The sequence below is a fragment of the Culex quinquefasciatus genome, chromosome 2, assembly GCF_015732765.1.
Source record: "Culex quinquefasciatus strain JHB chromosome 2, VPISU_Cqui_1.0_pri_paternal, whole genome shotgun sequence".
Classification (NCBI taxonomy): domain Eukaryota; kingdom Metazoa; phylum Arthropoda; class Insecta; order Diptera; family Culicidae; genus Culex; species Culex quinquefasciatus.
In genome coordinates, this window is record NC_051862.1 from 198789642 (window position 1) to 198805861 (window position 16220).

General features: G+C 36.8%; 1 protein-coding gene and 2 non-coding genes across 8 annotated transcripts in view; all 3 read left to right on the top strand.

Annotated features, from left to right (window-relative positions):
- The window catches only part of LOC6050782 (disintegrin and metalloproteinase domain-containing protein 10), a 199274-nt gene that overhangs the window by 59229 nt on the left and 123825 nt on the right, over positions 1–16220 (top strand). The window lies entirely within an intron of this gene.
- On the top strand, positions 8459–8531 carry Trnak-cuu. The gene has a single exon. It is a non-coding gene; the product is annotated as a tRNA-Lys (tRNA).
- Positions 8621–8693, top strand: Trnaa-agc. Its single transcript has one exon. It is a non-coding gene; the product is annotated as a tRNA-Ala (tRNA).

Sequence of the window (16220 nt, forward strand, 5' to 3'; positions counted from 1 at the left end):
GACAACCCGACCCATTGGACCGAAGATTTATGGCCGTCAATATCGAATCCGCACACCGGTTGCCTTCTTGGCTGGCGGCGTGGAAAAACCCCCCGCAATTTCCACGCCGAATTGGTTTCAGACCAACGGGCCTCGGACAAATACTGAACCAAGTCGCCACTCTGCAGGTCCTTCAAGGTGGCATCAGGTGGGAAACTGTTGTTGTCGTCTGCTGCTGCGACGGAAAAAGGATATTTTATCAAGATGAAAAGGTGAAAACTCAGACGGGTATTACCGTGGCGTGTTGTGTCGGGACAATTCTTGGAAGGAACGTATTTTGATCAACTTGAGGAGAAAACGGATGGGAAGGTCGGTGACCTTGGAGCTTTCCCGGGACCTTAGACGAAAGTTGAACCACTTTGTTCGCCAAGGATACAAATTAATTGGTATCAAGTGCTGCCCCCAAAACATACGCTTCTCGTATTTTAATTGGATTTTCATCATTTCTTTTCTCGAATCCTGTCGTACGAGTATAGAGTTTCAACTCCCAAGACTCTCGCTGTATCCTTTTGAGACAACAAAGAAACCGTCCAATTTGGGAAACTGGCACCGCCGAACAAAGCGTCCAACTTTTTCGTCCAAGTCGTTTTTCCCCGTTAACAATTCAAACCAGATTCCCACAATCGAATCCGTCTAGACGGAACTTTTTATTTGCTGTGCTGTGTGGTGGAAGCTCTGTTTTGTACCGATTTACACCATGCGTGGCGATGCGACCATTCCTTGCGGACGGGGGGCCAATTTGCATCCCCGAAAAGTTCCTCTCCCGTCCGACGGCGAATTCAATTTCGTACCCAAAAAGCAGCAGAAGCAGTTTGGTCAATGGCAGAAAGTTAAAAAGTTTACTCTTTTACGAGCTTTGTCGATTCCATCAGGAACGATTCCTTGCGAGTTACGGCAAATGTTTGTTTTAGGGTGGCTGGTTGTATTTTGGGCGTATTCAGAGTCCTGTTCGAAGATTTTTGCTGTAATTGTAGAGTGGCGAAATGACCTACTTATCATCACCATAAAAATAAGCAGTGCGAAAAAGTTCATTGAAACCCTCATGCTGAAATGTTCAACTTTTTAGCACGCCAATGAAAAGCGGGGTAACAAAAAGTTACTTTGTTATTTTTGTTAATTTTGTTAATTTGGATAATTTTGTTAATTTTGATAATTTTGTTAATTCCGTTAATTTTGTTAATTTACAAAACTTTTTTTTTCAGCACGCGCGCTGAAAAAATTTAAAACAATTTAGCATAAAACCTATTAATAACTTGTTTTTATGCTCTTTGTCAACTGTTGTCATAAAAATCCATTTTTAAAAAAAAGCTCCAAAATGTTTTATTAACTTAAATTTATTAAATGCTAATGTTTTTAAATTCTTCTCCATTCAATTTTGGGGGCTGGTCATACAAATTGGTATGTAAATGTATGAAATTCTGTATCTTAAGAAGGGATTTTCTGATCGATTTGGTGTCTTCGGCAATGCTGTAGGTTATGATTAGGACTTTTCAAAAGAAAAAAAGGTTTTTTTTTCTTTGCTTTATATCACTAAAAGCTGAATTCCCAAAAACGTTTTTTTTTTATCTTCGAAATTATTTGATATGTTTTACTGTACTAAAAAAGACATATTTTTATACAGTGTACAGTGTATAAATGCGTGGTGGGCAAAAAAAAACTTTTTCGAAAATTTAACGTAATTTTTGTAAAATATTGAAAGTCTGGAAACAATATATTCTAAGTCATGACCTCTTCGTAGGATTTATTTTCGAATTATGCATTTTGAAAAAAAAAAAAAAAAAAAACTCCGCTGAATAAATATAATAAAAAAAGTTTCTGAGATAAAGTCTAACAAATAATCCGAATCGATGAAAATGGATTTCTCTAAGTGCCACCTAATTAGCCTGTATTTTTCAACTGACGAATGTTAAAAATTTAAACTTTCGTGAAATTTTCAATTTTTTTCAATAATAATATTTCAAAAATGTTATATTTTGAATTAAAATATGAAATAAAGGAAATTATCTTTTTTTAGACCTTTTAAAAGCTAAGATTAATTTTAAAATTTGAAAATATTTTTATTGATAAAAGATCAGAAAATTTCACATAAGTTTCAATTATTCATTAAACAGTGAGTAGTATCCAATATCATACTTTTTTGAAATTTCCAACTTGTTTTTTTTTAATTTGTTTAAGTTTATGTTTGAAAATACTGAACTATTTTATAATTTTAAAACAAAATTTAGTCCATGGAAGATTTTTTTTGAAAATTTACAAAATTTACAAAATTTACAAAATTTACAAAATTTACAAAATTTACAAAATTTACAAAATTTACAAAATTTACAAAATTTACAAAATTTACAAAATTTACAAAATTTACAAAATTTACAAAATTTACAAAATTTACAAAATTTACAAAATTTACAAAATTTACAAAATTTACAAAATTTACAAAATTTACAAAATTTACAAAATTTACAAAATTTACAAAATTTACAAAATTTACAAAATTTACAAAATTTACAAAATTTACAAAATTTACAAAATTTACAAAATTTACAAAATTTACAAAATTTACAAAATTTACAAAATTTACAAAATTTACAAAATTTACAAAATTTACAAAATTTACAAAATTTACAAAATTTACAAAATTTACAAAATTTACAAAATTTACAAAATTTACAAAATTTACAAAATTTACAAAATTTACAAAATTTACAAAATTTACAAAATTAACGAAATTAACAAAATTAACAAAATAAACAAAAATATCGTGGTGTAGGGGTAAGCGTGATTGCCTCTCACCCAGTCGGCCTGGGTTCGATCCCAGACGGTCCCGGTGGCATTTTTCGAGACGAGATTTGTCTGATCACGCCTTCCGTCGGACGGGAAGTAAATGTTGGCCCCGGACTAACCTAAAAAGGTTAGGTCGTTAGCTCAGTCCAGGTGTAGGAGTCGTCTCCCTGGGTCCTGCCTCGGTGGAGTCGCTGGTAGGCAGTTGGACTAACAATCCAAAGGTCGCCAGTTCGAATCCCGGGGTGGATGGAAGCTAAGGTGTAAAAAGAGGTTTGCAATTGCCTCAACAATCAAGCCTTCAAACACCTAGTTTCGAGTAGGAATCTCGCAATCGAGAAAGCCAAGGCAATGCTGTAGAGCGAATAATTTGATTTGATTTTGAACAAAAATAACAAAAATACAAAAAAAATAACTGAATAAACAAAATTAACATAATTAGCAAATTAACAACTTTGAAAAATGTGTGATGTTGTATATATTTGAGATCTTTTTCTACTGGATAGCATTATTCACTGTTAGGAAATTTCCACAAAATTGAAACCCTTTATTTCTCTAAAACATATAGAAAATGTTCCCAAAGATCTGGAAAAAACTTTTGCGTTTTTGTTCATAATTTAGATTAAAATGTTGAAAGTGTGTAAATGACATCAGAAATTCTTTCCATCTTTTTTTTTTACCTGTACAATACAAATTATACTAAATTAAACTAAAAACAACGATTAAGCTTATTTTTCTGAGTACTTTGACCCTTGTACAACGGGAAAGGATTTAAAATGGATTTTTAAATCAATTAAAAAAAAGGCCCTTGACATAAAAAGTTCTACTTGACAGCTCGTTTTTTGCATTTAAATGAAAAAAGTGATCAGAAAGGGTTTTAAGTCGTGTTTTTTTACTTAGGGCTTTAGGACCCTATTGTTAAAAAATATCCATAATTGTTCAAATAGAACCAAAATTAAAAATAAGGCCCAATATTGTGACATTCACCCTATCAGCAAACGTGAAATGATTTTATCCCTTAAAAGCCAGATGATTGCGCGCAGATTGCCCCGCAATATAATCCCAAATATGTACGTGTGAGTGAGACCCAGGCAACAAAGGATATCGGGACGACTGTGTACGTGATTTGCATATGTTTGCCCCGGGCGGGACGATATAAAGTCCAGGAAGAAGACGCTGAAGTCGTCGGATGGCAGATAAGCCAATGCGGAGACGCACACAAATATCAGAAACATGTTGCTTATTTTTTTTTTGACGCGCCGAATGTTTTCAACAAAACGGACAATAAAAAGAATGTTTTTTTTTTTATTGCTGATGGTTTGCGTGAGTTTGTGCTGACGTCAAGAGGCATGTAACTTTGTGACTAATTGCTGCCTCTGATGGATAAGGATCAATGTTGGAGGTGCTGCATTTTACGATTTCTTGGAATTTTTGGGTGGATTTGCAGATTGGTTCACAGAATTCTCAACATCTGTGGAATGCTCATTACATGTTGTACTGCATCGACGTCCATTGTACAAGCGGTTGCAATGAAGTGCTTCGAATACATTGTCCTCCCTAAATTCCGAGAACATTCACATAGCAACGTCGAAACTGGATGATTGGTGCCACTCCATCAATCCGGCCCCAGATTGGCCACTCTTGCTCGGAACAATGCAACCCCATACTTTCATCCAGATAGACCTATGATTAAGCACTTCGTCCAAACACAACACCCTTCGACACCCCCAAGGTACTGCCGTCGTCATGCCACCACGTCCCCATGGCCACGACCGTACTCTTTTTTCGTTCCACTCGCCCGAATCTAGGTCAATCGCGTAGCCGGTACTTTCCATCGGCCGCGCAGATATGCCGATTTTAATATTTCCGCTTTCCGGAGCTTGAACCTTCGCGCGGGGGTCATGCAACGGTCGCCCAGATTGGCCCCGGCACACTCTCACTTTGGGACCCGGTGCCAGACATGGTCGGTTGACTCCCAGATTTTCAACGAGCCGCTGCACGCTGCCGGGAAGTGAATAATTAAAAGCTCACGTTCGATTAACGCACACGTGGGGCGGCAAAGCGCGGTGACCTCTCTCGCGACGAGCAACACCTGGTTGGCCGGTAACAAAGCCCTCGAGGGGGCTCGAGCGACAACATTAATTGGATGGCAGGCTCATCGATGAGTTGGGGCCGTGACAAACAGGTTCGCAGCATTGACCGTCGTCGGTGACAAGCAGCTGGAGGTCAGTGTTGTGAAAAGAACTTTGAAGATCGTTGAATTCCAACTAGACAACTCATCATGAAAATCATGAAAATTTCCCATCACTGCCCAACCAGATCAAACAGCTGACTGGGCGATTTACCTGAAGGCCTCACCAGCAAACAATTTGTTCTGCTAGACCCCGCGGGTTAACGAGCACGATCGGAATCTAGATTGTTCACAACAGGTACATGTAGCTCGGGCCTTTATCACACCTCGCGGACATCTCCAAGTTGTCGACAATAATTAAAACAAGTTCGGTTCACCGACTTGCACTGCAGCAATTGATTTGCATTGTTGGACGAACTTCGTCCCAAAATTGACCTAAAATTATACATTCAAAAAATGGCAAAAACGTCCCTTTAAAAAGTCAGTCCCGGTGTATCCCACCGGAAACTTCGTACATTCCACTCGCCCGTCACGAAGCGAAGAAGGAAACGGAGCTTGAAACAAACGCCGGAAACGTTGCGCTCTTTCTTTTCCTTTTTTTTTGCTCGCGAGGGCAACAAGAAGCGAAACAAAAATGCTAGAAATGCTTTCGCGCGGCGATGATGAATGACATTTTGTGGCTTGTTTACTTTCGTGTTTCGTTTTTCTCTGGTGGACGAGGTTCCATTGTTGCAAAAAGTGTTGTTTTGGTTGGAATTGACGAGTCCTTCTTTTTTTTTGTGGTGATTCATATATTGAAGATAGTAATCCTATTAATGCTATTCCGATAGTACGGACTTTACTCATACAGTTGACTCAAATTTGACCTCCAGTTTTTTTTTGTTTTTTTTTGCAAAAATACATTTTGAAAAGTGTGAATTAAATAATTTCTTATGCAAACTTAAATGCGTTCTGGTGATTGAACTTAAACCAAATTGGCTGAAATTAAAGGAGAGCTTCTGTTGACGTAAAACAATGATTTTATTCAGTAGTTTTAGATCTTAGTTCTTATAAGTCAATCTTCTTAATAGAAGGTGCTCTCATTTTTTCTGCTTTTGAATGGACACAATTATTAAATTATTCCGGCCCTGAAGGTTCAGAAATTTTATTGTTGTTTCAGCATTCGTGCTCTAACTCAATCCAATTCAACGAATAATCCTTGCGGTTAGCTTTACGAGGTTGGCCTGGCCTGGATTTACAATGTTAAAATATGAAACATTCGTGAAATTTTCCGATCTTTTCGAAAAAAATATTTTCAAATTTTTTAAATCAAGACTAACATTTTAAAAGGGCGTATTATTGAATGTTTGGTCCTTTTCAAATGTTAGTCCTGATTCAAAATTTCTGAAAATATTTTTTTCGAAAAGATAGGAAAATTTCGCGAATGTTTCATATTTTAACATTGAAAATCGGACCATTAGTTGCTGAGATATCGACATTAGAACATGGTTGGTTGTTTTGATGAGACTTAGAAAACATCAATTTTCCTGTTTTTTAATCTTTGCATGGCAATATCTTAGCTACTGTGGGTCGTATCAACAAACTTCAAACATGCAAAATATAGAGAATTTTCTCAGCTTTTCAAAAATATTTTTTTCAAGAGTGGGCAAATATTAGCACTTATTTAAAAAAAAAATAATAACTGCTAATATTTAAAAAACAAAATCACTTGAAAATTGCTATAAATTGAAAACGGTGCACTTTATCAAAATTTCACTAAAGTGTATTTTGATTGCAAATTTGATTTTACATCGAAAAATTAAGTTGAAAAATTTTTGCGACTAATATATCGATTTTTGGAAAAAATCAGTATTGATTCAAAAATGTATAACTCGGTCAAAGATTTTTTGCACATTCTGAAAATTTATGAAAAGTTGGCATAAAATATATTAGAAAATAAAAAAAATCAAAATGTTTTTTTGCAAATCAAGTTTTAGTGACAAAAAGTGAAATTAAAAATTACCAAAAAGTTTATACCGTGTATCATATTTTTTCAGTGTAGTCCTTATCCATACCTACAACTTTGCTGAAGACACCAAATCGATAAAAAAAATCCTTCAAAAGATACAGATTTTAGAATTTTCATAAATCATATTTGTTTGGACAACTGCCAAATTTGTATGGAAAGTTATACGGACAAACTAATGATGCAAAATGACTTCTTTGGGCATACCGAAGGCACCAAGAAAGTTTTAGCCGGATTAAAAAATACAAAAATTAAAATAAAATTAAAAAGGCCGATTTCATAGAGAAATGCTCTTTTGTTTCTTGAAACTTCGAAACTGCACTTTGCTCAATCATTTTTTGATGTTATAGACTTTTCATAATTAACCAGCCAAAAAACAAATGAGGAACGATTCTAATCAGAATCTGCTAAATCGAAATGATTTGAAATGTCCTTTCAAAGATTCTAACGTTTCAAACTTTACTTTAGGCTTCAATCCCCCTTTTTTAAATTGACCGATTCCAAGTGGACACGGGCACTGATAACCCTGTTCAACTCAAAGCTGCTCGATTCAAAGTACCTGGACCGGAAATAACAAGGACTCCACTCCTCACGGTTACGACGCTGACCACAAACCGACCGACAGCGAGCAGCTAGCGTGTCCTTTTGCGGCTTTTCGCATGACCAACTCTCTTCTCCATATACGAATACAGTCCACATGCACTCACACACATGCTGGACTGGATTGACCGACCGACCTGCGTTACGATCCAGTGACCATGGGGATACCTCGATACCGCTCCCTTTCCAGGTAAATCACTTGCAAAGGGGACAATTTCGTTACGTAATCAGAGAACAGCCCCCCCCCCCCCCTCAGATCTACCTCAACGATGTAATTAACAACAATACACCGTGCAAATACACGGATTGCTTGCCCTGAAGCGCCTCACCAGCAAGGTATTAGTTCTGCCTCATTTGATTTCTCGGAATTAAACGGGTGGAAACTGGTGGTGGTCGCAGCAGAAGGATATTTGCGGAAGCCGACTCATTGTGATCTGGCGGTTTGACGGCTTCAAGGTTCTAGCGCGACGACCGCCTTTCAAGTGTCATCATCTGCTGTATATCTCAATCTAGGTAATGTGTTGTTCCGAGAGAGCTGCTATCACATGTACCGTTTATCACTTGTTTGTGAGACGAGACAACAACGGGTTTATCAGCGGAATTGGAGCAGTATACTTGGTGGCGGCGGTGGTCTGTCGAACTTGTCGGACAAGTTTCGATTGTCCACCCTGTCGGTCAACTGCGGTGACGGGACAGGGTTTGCAGAGATTGGACGACCATGTAATTACTCTGTAATTAATTATTTGTCAGAATAGCTCGCAAACAGCTTTCAGGAAGCGACCTCACAGGCGTTATCAGCTTGCGGTCCGTTGAAGTGAAAGTTTCTTCCGCACAGATTTTGCTGAGTAGCCGGTTGAGTCATGAAGGTTGAATGACTTCGCTTGTAGACTCGTCACTTATCACAAGCCCGGCTAGCTCAGTCGGTAGAGCATGAGACTCTTAATCTCAGGGTCGTGGGTTCGAGCCCCACGTTGGGCGTGATACTTTTTTGAAGACCTTCTTTTGTCTCGGAATCGCTCGAGGAGTTCAACAGCTACGCCCGATACTTCCAATAAGAATCTCAACACGGGGATGTAGCTCAGATGGTAGAGCGCTCGCTTAGCATGTGAGAGGTACGGGGATCGATGCCCCGCATCTCCAATGACACTTTTTTTGCTACGACAATCAGCGCAGATATCGCATTACACGTCGCGCTCAACCCCCTCCCACATCGCACATATTTAGTTAGTTGCACTGATTTAGTGCGACGCGTTATGGCTCCGAGTTATGAAACCGAGACACATTCTCGCCAGTTGTCGTCGCCGACGACGATGATGGTGGCAATTACTCGCTTTAGTCGTGCGACCATACATGTGACACCAGCCCCCGGCCTGTGTACGGAAGAGTCTGTCCGTTCACCGCAGCGAGGATTATCCCTTGGCCTGCCACATGGTCCGGACTAACGGTCACCTCGTATGTGACACCACAAACGGTGCATATTACTTGCTAACTGCTGTGTAACGGTCTTCTCTTTTTTTATATTTTGTTTATTGAAACCCATTAGACTACGCCGCGGTGGGGTCCGCGGATCACCGCCACTATATCGGGGGCTGTCATTAGCACCCCTGCGATAACGAGTTGCGTCCATTGCCACGTAGCGAATTTCGCGTGCCGGACATCTATTAGTCATATTCAGCTATTCTCGCGTAAGGTGGTGTAGATGTTTGAGGACGATAGCCTCCAGTCAGTGTGTTATGAGGAAGAAGTTCTTCTTACTGGAGGTGTTGCTGCCTAAGCTTGAGTTCTTGTAAGAATTCCATGACGACAATTATTTGTAAAGAAGATCTATTTTTAGCATTCATTTTAAAGCAATCTTCAGCTCCAATTGGAAGTTAATACACTTAAAATTTATTTCTTGTAAGAAGTCGAAAAATTTAATCTAAGTTATTCTTATTAAATATCAAGCCAATTGGAAGTATCTTGAAGGTGTTATACCAAAAATGTCTCAATATATTAACAATCCACAACTCATTCGACCACATCTTCAGTTATGCAATTCAAATTGCCTTTCTTTTTAATTGCTATTTTCTTGACGAGTTGCCACCTATTGTCAATGTATTTTTTTTCTCACTTGGTATATCATTAGTGAAGAATCAGCGCACATCAGAGATTACCTCTAGCGTGACATAGCTAAAACTTGATACATGTTTGCAGACAGATCTAGGTGCATTGCACCGACCCGTTTCACCGAATATACATTGTACGAAATTGAAATTTTGCTGAATGTGAACTTATTAAAAATAGCATTTCTCAAGAGCGTTTTTTGCATACATTTTTTAAGAATGTCTTTCAGCAAATATCAAAGTAATTTTCAAGGTTTTCACAAAATGACTTTTTTTTTGATTTTATATTTGACGTATTGTCAATGTAAAAAAAAATTAGGCTTGATTTAAAAAATATTGTTTTCGAAAACATCCGATAATTTCACGAATGTTTCATATTTTAACATTGAAAATCGGATCATTAGTTGCTGAGATATCTACGTTAGAAAATGGTGGGTTGTTTGGGTGAGTCTAATAAAACGTCAATTTTCCTGTTTTAAAATCATTGCATGGCGATATATGTATCAGCAACTAAGGTTTGTATCAACAAAGTTCAATAAAGCAAAATATAGAGAATTTTCTCAGCTTTTCAAAAATATTGTTTTCAAAGGTGGGCAAACATGGGCACTCATTTTAAAAATGAATAACTGCGACTATTTTCAAAAAAAGTTACCTAAAAATGGCTTTAACTTGAAAACGGTACACTTTATCAAATTTCACTAAAGTACTAATTGATTGCAAATTCGCTTTTACATCGTAAAATGAAGTTGAATAATTTTTGCTACAAATATTTTGAATTTTGAAAAAAAAAATTAGTATTGATTCCAAAATTCATAACTAGGTCAAAGATTTTTTGCTCGTTCTGGAAATTTTTGAAAAGTTGGCCTTTGATGTCCCCTGAAACATATCATAAAAAAAATAAAAACAGTGTTTTATTGCAAATCATGTTTTCGTGACAAAAATTGAAATTAAAATTCACCAAAACAAATTTACCGTGTATATTTTTTATCAGTGTGGTCCTTATCCATACCTACAACTTTCCCGAAAACACCAAATCGATAAAAAAAATCCTTCAAAAGATACAGATTTTTGAATTTTCATATATCATTTTTGTATGGACAGCTGCCAAATTTGTATGGAAAATTATATGGACAAACTAAAGATGCAAAATGGCTTCTTTGGGCATACCGAAGACACCAAAAAGTTTAGGCCGGATAAAAAAAAAAAATGCAAAAAATTAAAATTAATAAAAACGATATCGGTCGTAGAGAAATTGCGGAAAGTTAAAACGCGAATTTTTCAAACAGAGATTCTTTGGTCCTTTTGTGTTCTTTTTATTTGACCATCATGGTCCATATCAAATTAAAGTGATTTAAAAAAAACAATTCAAAAAAAATATTTTTTTTAATCATAAAATCTTTTTATTCCAGTTAATTTTAGCTCTCTATTCGGCAAATGACAGGTTATTAGTCGGACTATTAAGGAAAAATAGTTAAAGAACTCAAAAGGTTAAAATTTGATACGTTTTTTTTTTCAAATTTTAGGCTGGATTTCTCAGTCCTTAAATTATTTTTCCTTTAAAATCCTTCTAATAACCTTTCAGTTGCGGGCAAGAAACCTCGAATTGGTTTATGATCAAAACTTTTTTTTTTTTGAAAATGACAATAAAAAATGACAATTGGGTTTAATAATTAAAGCTTATTACAGTTCACAACGAAAAAGCTTATTTTTCTGAGTACAAATACACTTAGTACGACCGTAAAGGATTTAAAATGGAATTTTAATTCAATTTTTAAAAATTTACTTTGCTGCCCTTTTTGACAGAAAGCATCCTTCTAGACAGTTCGTTCCAAGGGGACCAAGTTGATATATCGTTAAATGTTGTCTTGTACTATTTTTTGCTTCAAGGCTGTCCCCCCTCCCTCTCCCCCCCCCCCCCCAATGCAAAATCAACCCGAAAAATCTGGGGGCAAAACCAATATTTTTTCAAAAAACTTAAAATTTTCACGGAAATGGTATATTCAAAAAATCTTTTGAATTTTCAACAATTTTCAATGGTTTGTAAAATTTGTTTATTATATTTTTTCTCGAAATTAGTAACCTAAAACTTTGCTAAAGACATCAAATCGATCAGCAAAATCCCTTCTCAAGAAACTTAAGCTAGTGATCAATGAGAATTACCATAGATTACACGTAAAAATTAAGAGTAATTCTAGATTTCTTAAAAGTTTCAGACTATGTTGGAAACAAATTGAAACAAAAATTGAGTGCAATAATATCTTTAATTTAAAATCTGATTACAAACATCCCAATATTGAAAGGGCTCAATTTTACTTTTCGTCATCATCACTAGTCCAACCTGCTGCTGTGCACATATTGACCTTTTTCTCCGGTCACAGATGTAATTAAAGATTACAACATTATATTCCTTCCCGGGTCCCGGTAAAAACCATATGTACATCGACCTTCGTCCAACTGTTTTCATTTCCCTCGTAGCGAAAGGGACCAATAACATATCCCCACAAGTATAACCCATTCTGCACATCTCGACCTGGTCCCAGAACCAACCAGTCAACAGGTCTCCGTGGTTTACCTCACAGCTTTGCCGAAGGAAAAGCGGGCCTGAAGATGTCCCGAGCCTTAAAGTACCACCCAAATCAGACTGTTGACAGAGGAACCTTTTTCCGAAATTGTCTTCCCAGATCAGATCCAACCTTTATTTTCCATACCGTAATGTGCGGTTTTGTGGGGTCGCAAATTTCGCAGAACCCAACTCCTTTACACACGCAATAGTGGGGAATCTCCGGTACCGGGGACTTCCGTGTAAAGCGCACCATACTTCCTGGGATAGTCATCCGAAGAGGGGGACACACAAACACGCACACACGTGAGCGTTGAGTCGGACCGGGTGGGCAAATATTTACAGAAAATTAAAATCCCCCACCAGCACCTTTGTAAGCTCCTTGGGATGTACGGCAAAGTTGGTGTCGAGATGGCTCGAGACGGGGTCATGTGTTCGTACGGACTGAGCTGCTGGCATGAAGTTTGTTTAGCAACTTTACTTATCTTTGAGCTTCCGTTTGCGTGCTGCTGTGAGGAAAATATTTGCTCTAAGGTTGGATTTTAAGAAGATTTAGTTGTTTTGCAATTTGACCCTTTTAGATATTACTAAGTTTAAGTTAAGAAAATTAAGCAAAATAAAAAAAAAGGTTCAGCAAAATGACCCCACAGGTCACTCAAGGGCTATGAACTTATGATTATCAGATTCTTGGATCCCCAGAATTTCTTTGCCTTTCGTAATATTTCCCCCCATCATAATCGGCTTATGGCCTGAAGCACAAATCGCTATCATCTCCGGCTTTTGGACCCTGATGGAAGCGCTGTTCCGGCACGATGCAGCTGCTCATCATGCTTTATGCTTCACATTTTTGGCCAAAATTTTCGCATGAATCTCCACAGCTCAGCCTTGCAGCTGCTGTGTATGCCAAGAACGCGCGCGAATACATACTTCATTATATCTCCCACCAAAAAAAGAAGGAAGCTCTGTAATTTAATGTTGCTTCTCCCTTGGACTTGGATCCCGCCAGCTTCGGTTACTCCTTCGGAATGTTTTTGCTCATCAACAAGCCAAACCAGCAAATAACAGCACATTTTTTGCTCTCATGCTCGACTTTTTTGGTTTTTTAATATTATACGAACATTTAATTAAAAGCTATCCTGTTGAATCTCGCGAGCCAAACCACCCACTCACCCCCACGAAGACGCACATGAATTTGCCGCGCTGACTTGTTATTATTCTTGAAAAAGCGCTTTTGGAGTTGTTTATTTTTTTTTCGCCCACCCCACCACCCCCTCTTCATGTTACACCGTTCTAGAAGGGGGAGGCTTTGGAAAAATACTTGAATCAACAAACCGTTATTTTTTTTGGGGATGTTGGTCGTCCTGGTGAATGGTTGAATGGGCGGGTTGTGGTAACGGCGATGGGAGGGGATGTAATTTGTGAGCTATCGCGCTTTCGCATGGGAATACTTATGCTAATCCCCTTCTACACTTGAGGATCGGTGAATGTCTGAGCGTTGAAGATGGAGGGATTCGAGTGAGTTGATTGGATGTGAATTATTCTATGTGGAGATGGATTTGTGGGATCAAAATTTGGATATCGATTCGCGGAAATGATCTAAAGTAATCTGAGACTTTTCTCATACACAGAAAAAAAAATCATGGTAATATTACATCTGGGAAGGTGTAATTTTACCTCTGGAAATGTGTAATTTTACCACTTTTCTGGTGTAATGTCACATTTTCAGTCTAAATTGAGGTAAATTACATCATAAAAGAGGTAATATTCAACATTCTAAAATGACAGCTTCCAAATTTACAAAAAAAAAAAAAATCTGTGTACTGATGTAAAATTTAAGCTTAGCGACCCCAAATAAATCAAATTTACTTGTTTAATCACTAAATTAACATTATCGAAAGTCCATCGACGCCATCTTGAATAACATGTTCTCATTAGGTCACCAGGAGATGACTTGTAATTGGGTTGAGTTTGAGCACTGAGTGTTCGAACAACAACACAATTCTGAATCGACAGGGGAGGAAGAAGCGTGGGGACACACCACCATACGCTCCGAGATTTTGGTTGTATTCGTTGGGAGCACCATGCTAAGAAGGTTTGGTACTCCGGGACCCTATAGGGGGATGGCGTCGCTATTTTTAGACCACATTTTCCACTTTTTCTCATCGAAACCGACTACTTTATCGACTTCATTTTGCTGGGCGAGATAGGACGCCGTCTATTTTTAGACGATGACTCAGCACTTTTACACTCTTGCGCTTAAAAAAACCAGGTGGCAGCACGATGCAACGCCACGTCCCTATGGGATGGGACATAGGGGGATGGCGTCGCTATTTTTAGACCACATTTTCCACTTCTAGAGTTTTTTTTGATTAGGTCCTATAAACATATGAAAGACAATGGTTTATTGGTCCTTTTCAAAAAAAACTCTGGACTTTTGCTCATCGAAACCGACTACTTTATCGACTTCATTTTGCTGGGCGAGATAGGACGCCGTCTATTTTTAGACGATGACTCAGCACTTTTACACTCTTGCGCTTAAAAAAACCAGGTGGCAGCACGATGTAACGCCACGTCCCTATTGTATTTCCACGAATGCCCTGGACACTATTTGCCGTGGTTATAGCGCCACAACTCGCTCTCTGTAACAGTATTCCTAATTCCAGTCCACGCTCACCAAGTCGTCATGGCCTAATGGTTAGCATTTTTGCTTACCAATCCAAAACACGGGGGATCGAACCCCGCCTCGAGCGACTTTGATTTTTCGTTCATATTCATCATTTCAAATTTCTGTGTTTCTTAACTTTCTCGTTGGGAGCAGATGGGAATCGAACCCAGAACCATTCGCTTACAAAGCGAACACCGTAACCAGTTAGCCACGGCCGCTCCTGAAAACAAAAATGCGTTTTTGTAAAAAAAAATATCAAAAATTTGGAGAAAAAAAAATCGTTTTAAATATTTGTTTAAAGAAAAATCGAATTTGCAATCGAAAGCATTTAACAATTAATTGTATAAACCATTACCATTACCAAGTACTAATTGAGTTTAAAAAATATTTCTTGAAAAAAATACAGATCTGTTTTTTTCTTTATGGAGAGTTTATAAAATTTCCCGTAATTTTCCCTCTGGGACTTAGAATATCGTGCAATTTATTTTTGAGATTGATTTTTTAAGGCTGTACACAAAGAATTTGGATCGATGAAATTGATTTTTTCTATGAGTTTTCCATTGAATTTTCAACTGGTATCTTGGAAATTATTGGTCCATTGGTCATTATTTTGTAAGCATTGTTAATGCTTACAAAATAATTTATTCTTTGATAGTAAAATCTTTTTCAATTCAATTTGTTTAAGTTTTAATCAAATCATTTCATCTTGAACAGTTCTTTAAATAAGTTTTATGAGTTATTTTTCAATTAAAAAAAATTAAAAAATAATTAAATGAAAGAAAGTAATTTGTAAAAAAATGCACTTTATATTCTTTTTCAAAAAAATTACTTATGGTATTGCGCATTTTGCACTTTACTAGAGTCTTGCGTGATTATTTTCATCCCAGTACTTAACATTTACAAAGAATAAAAATAGATAAGTTTTGATTGAAGATTTGATGCCAACTTTTTAACCCTCTACAACCCAACCGATCAAAAAATTCACCAAAAATCTATTTTAACCAATTTTTGATCTTTAAAAAGCATTGGAAAGAAAAACACGACTTTAACTTTGTTTTTCACAAATATTTCCTTTTTTTGTAAAAACAAGTTTGCAGTAATTTTTGTTTGTTCCAGACTATGCCTCTACTCGTTCTATAGCAAAAAAAAGTGAAAATCAAGCAAACAATTGAAAGAGAGACTGTAAAAAATACTAGAAATGCAAAAAGGAGTTGGTAGAATTTGCCAAATACTATCAAAAAAAAAAAAAATAAACTAAACAAAAAAAATTGCAAAATAAAAAACTGAAAATTAAACAAGAAAAAAAGTATTCGTAGAACAAAATTTGCTCAACATCATGA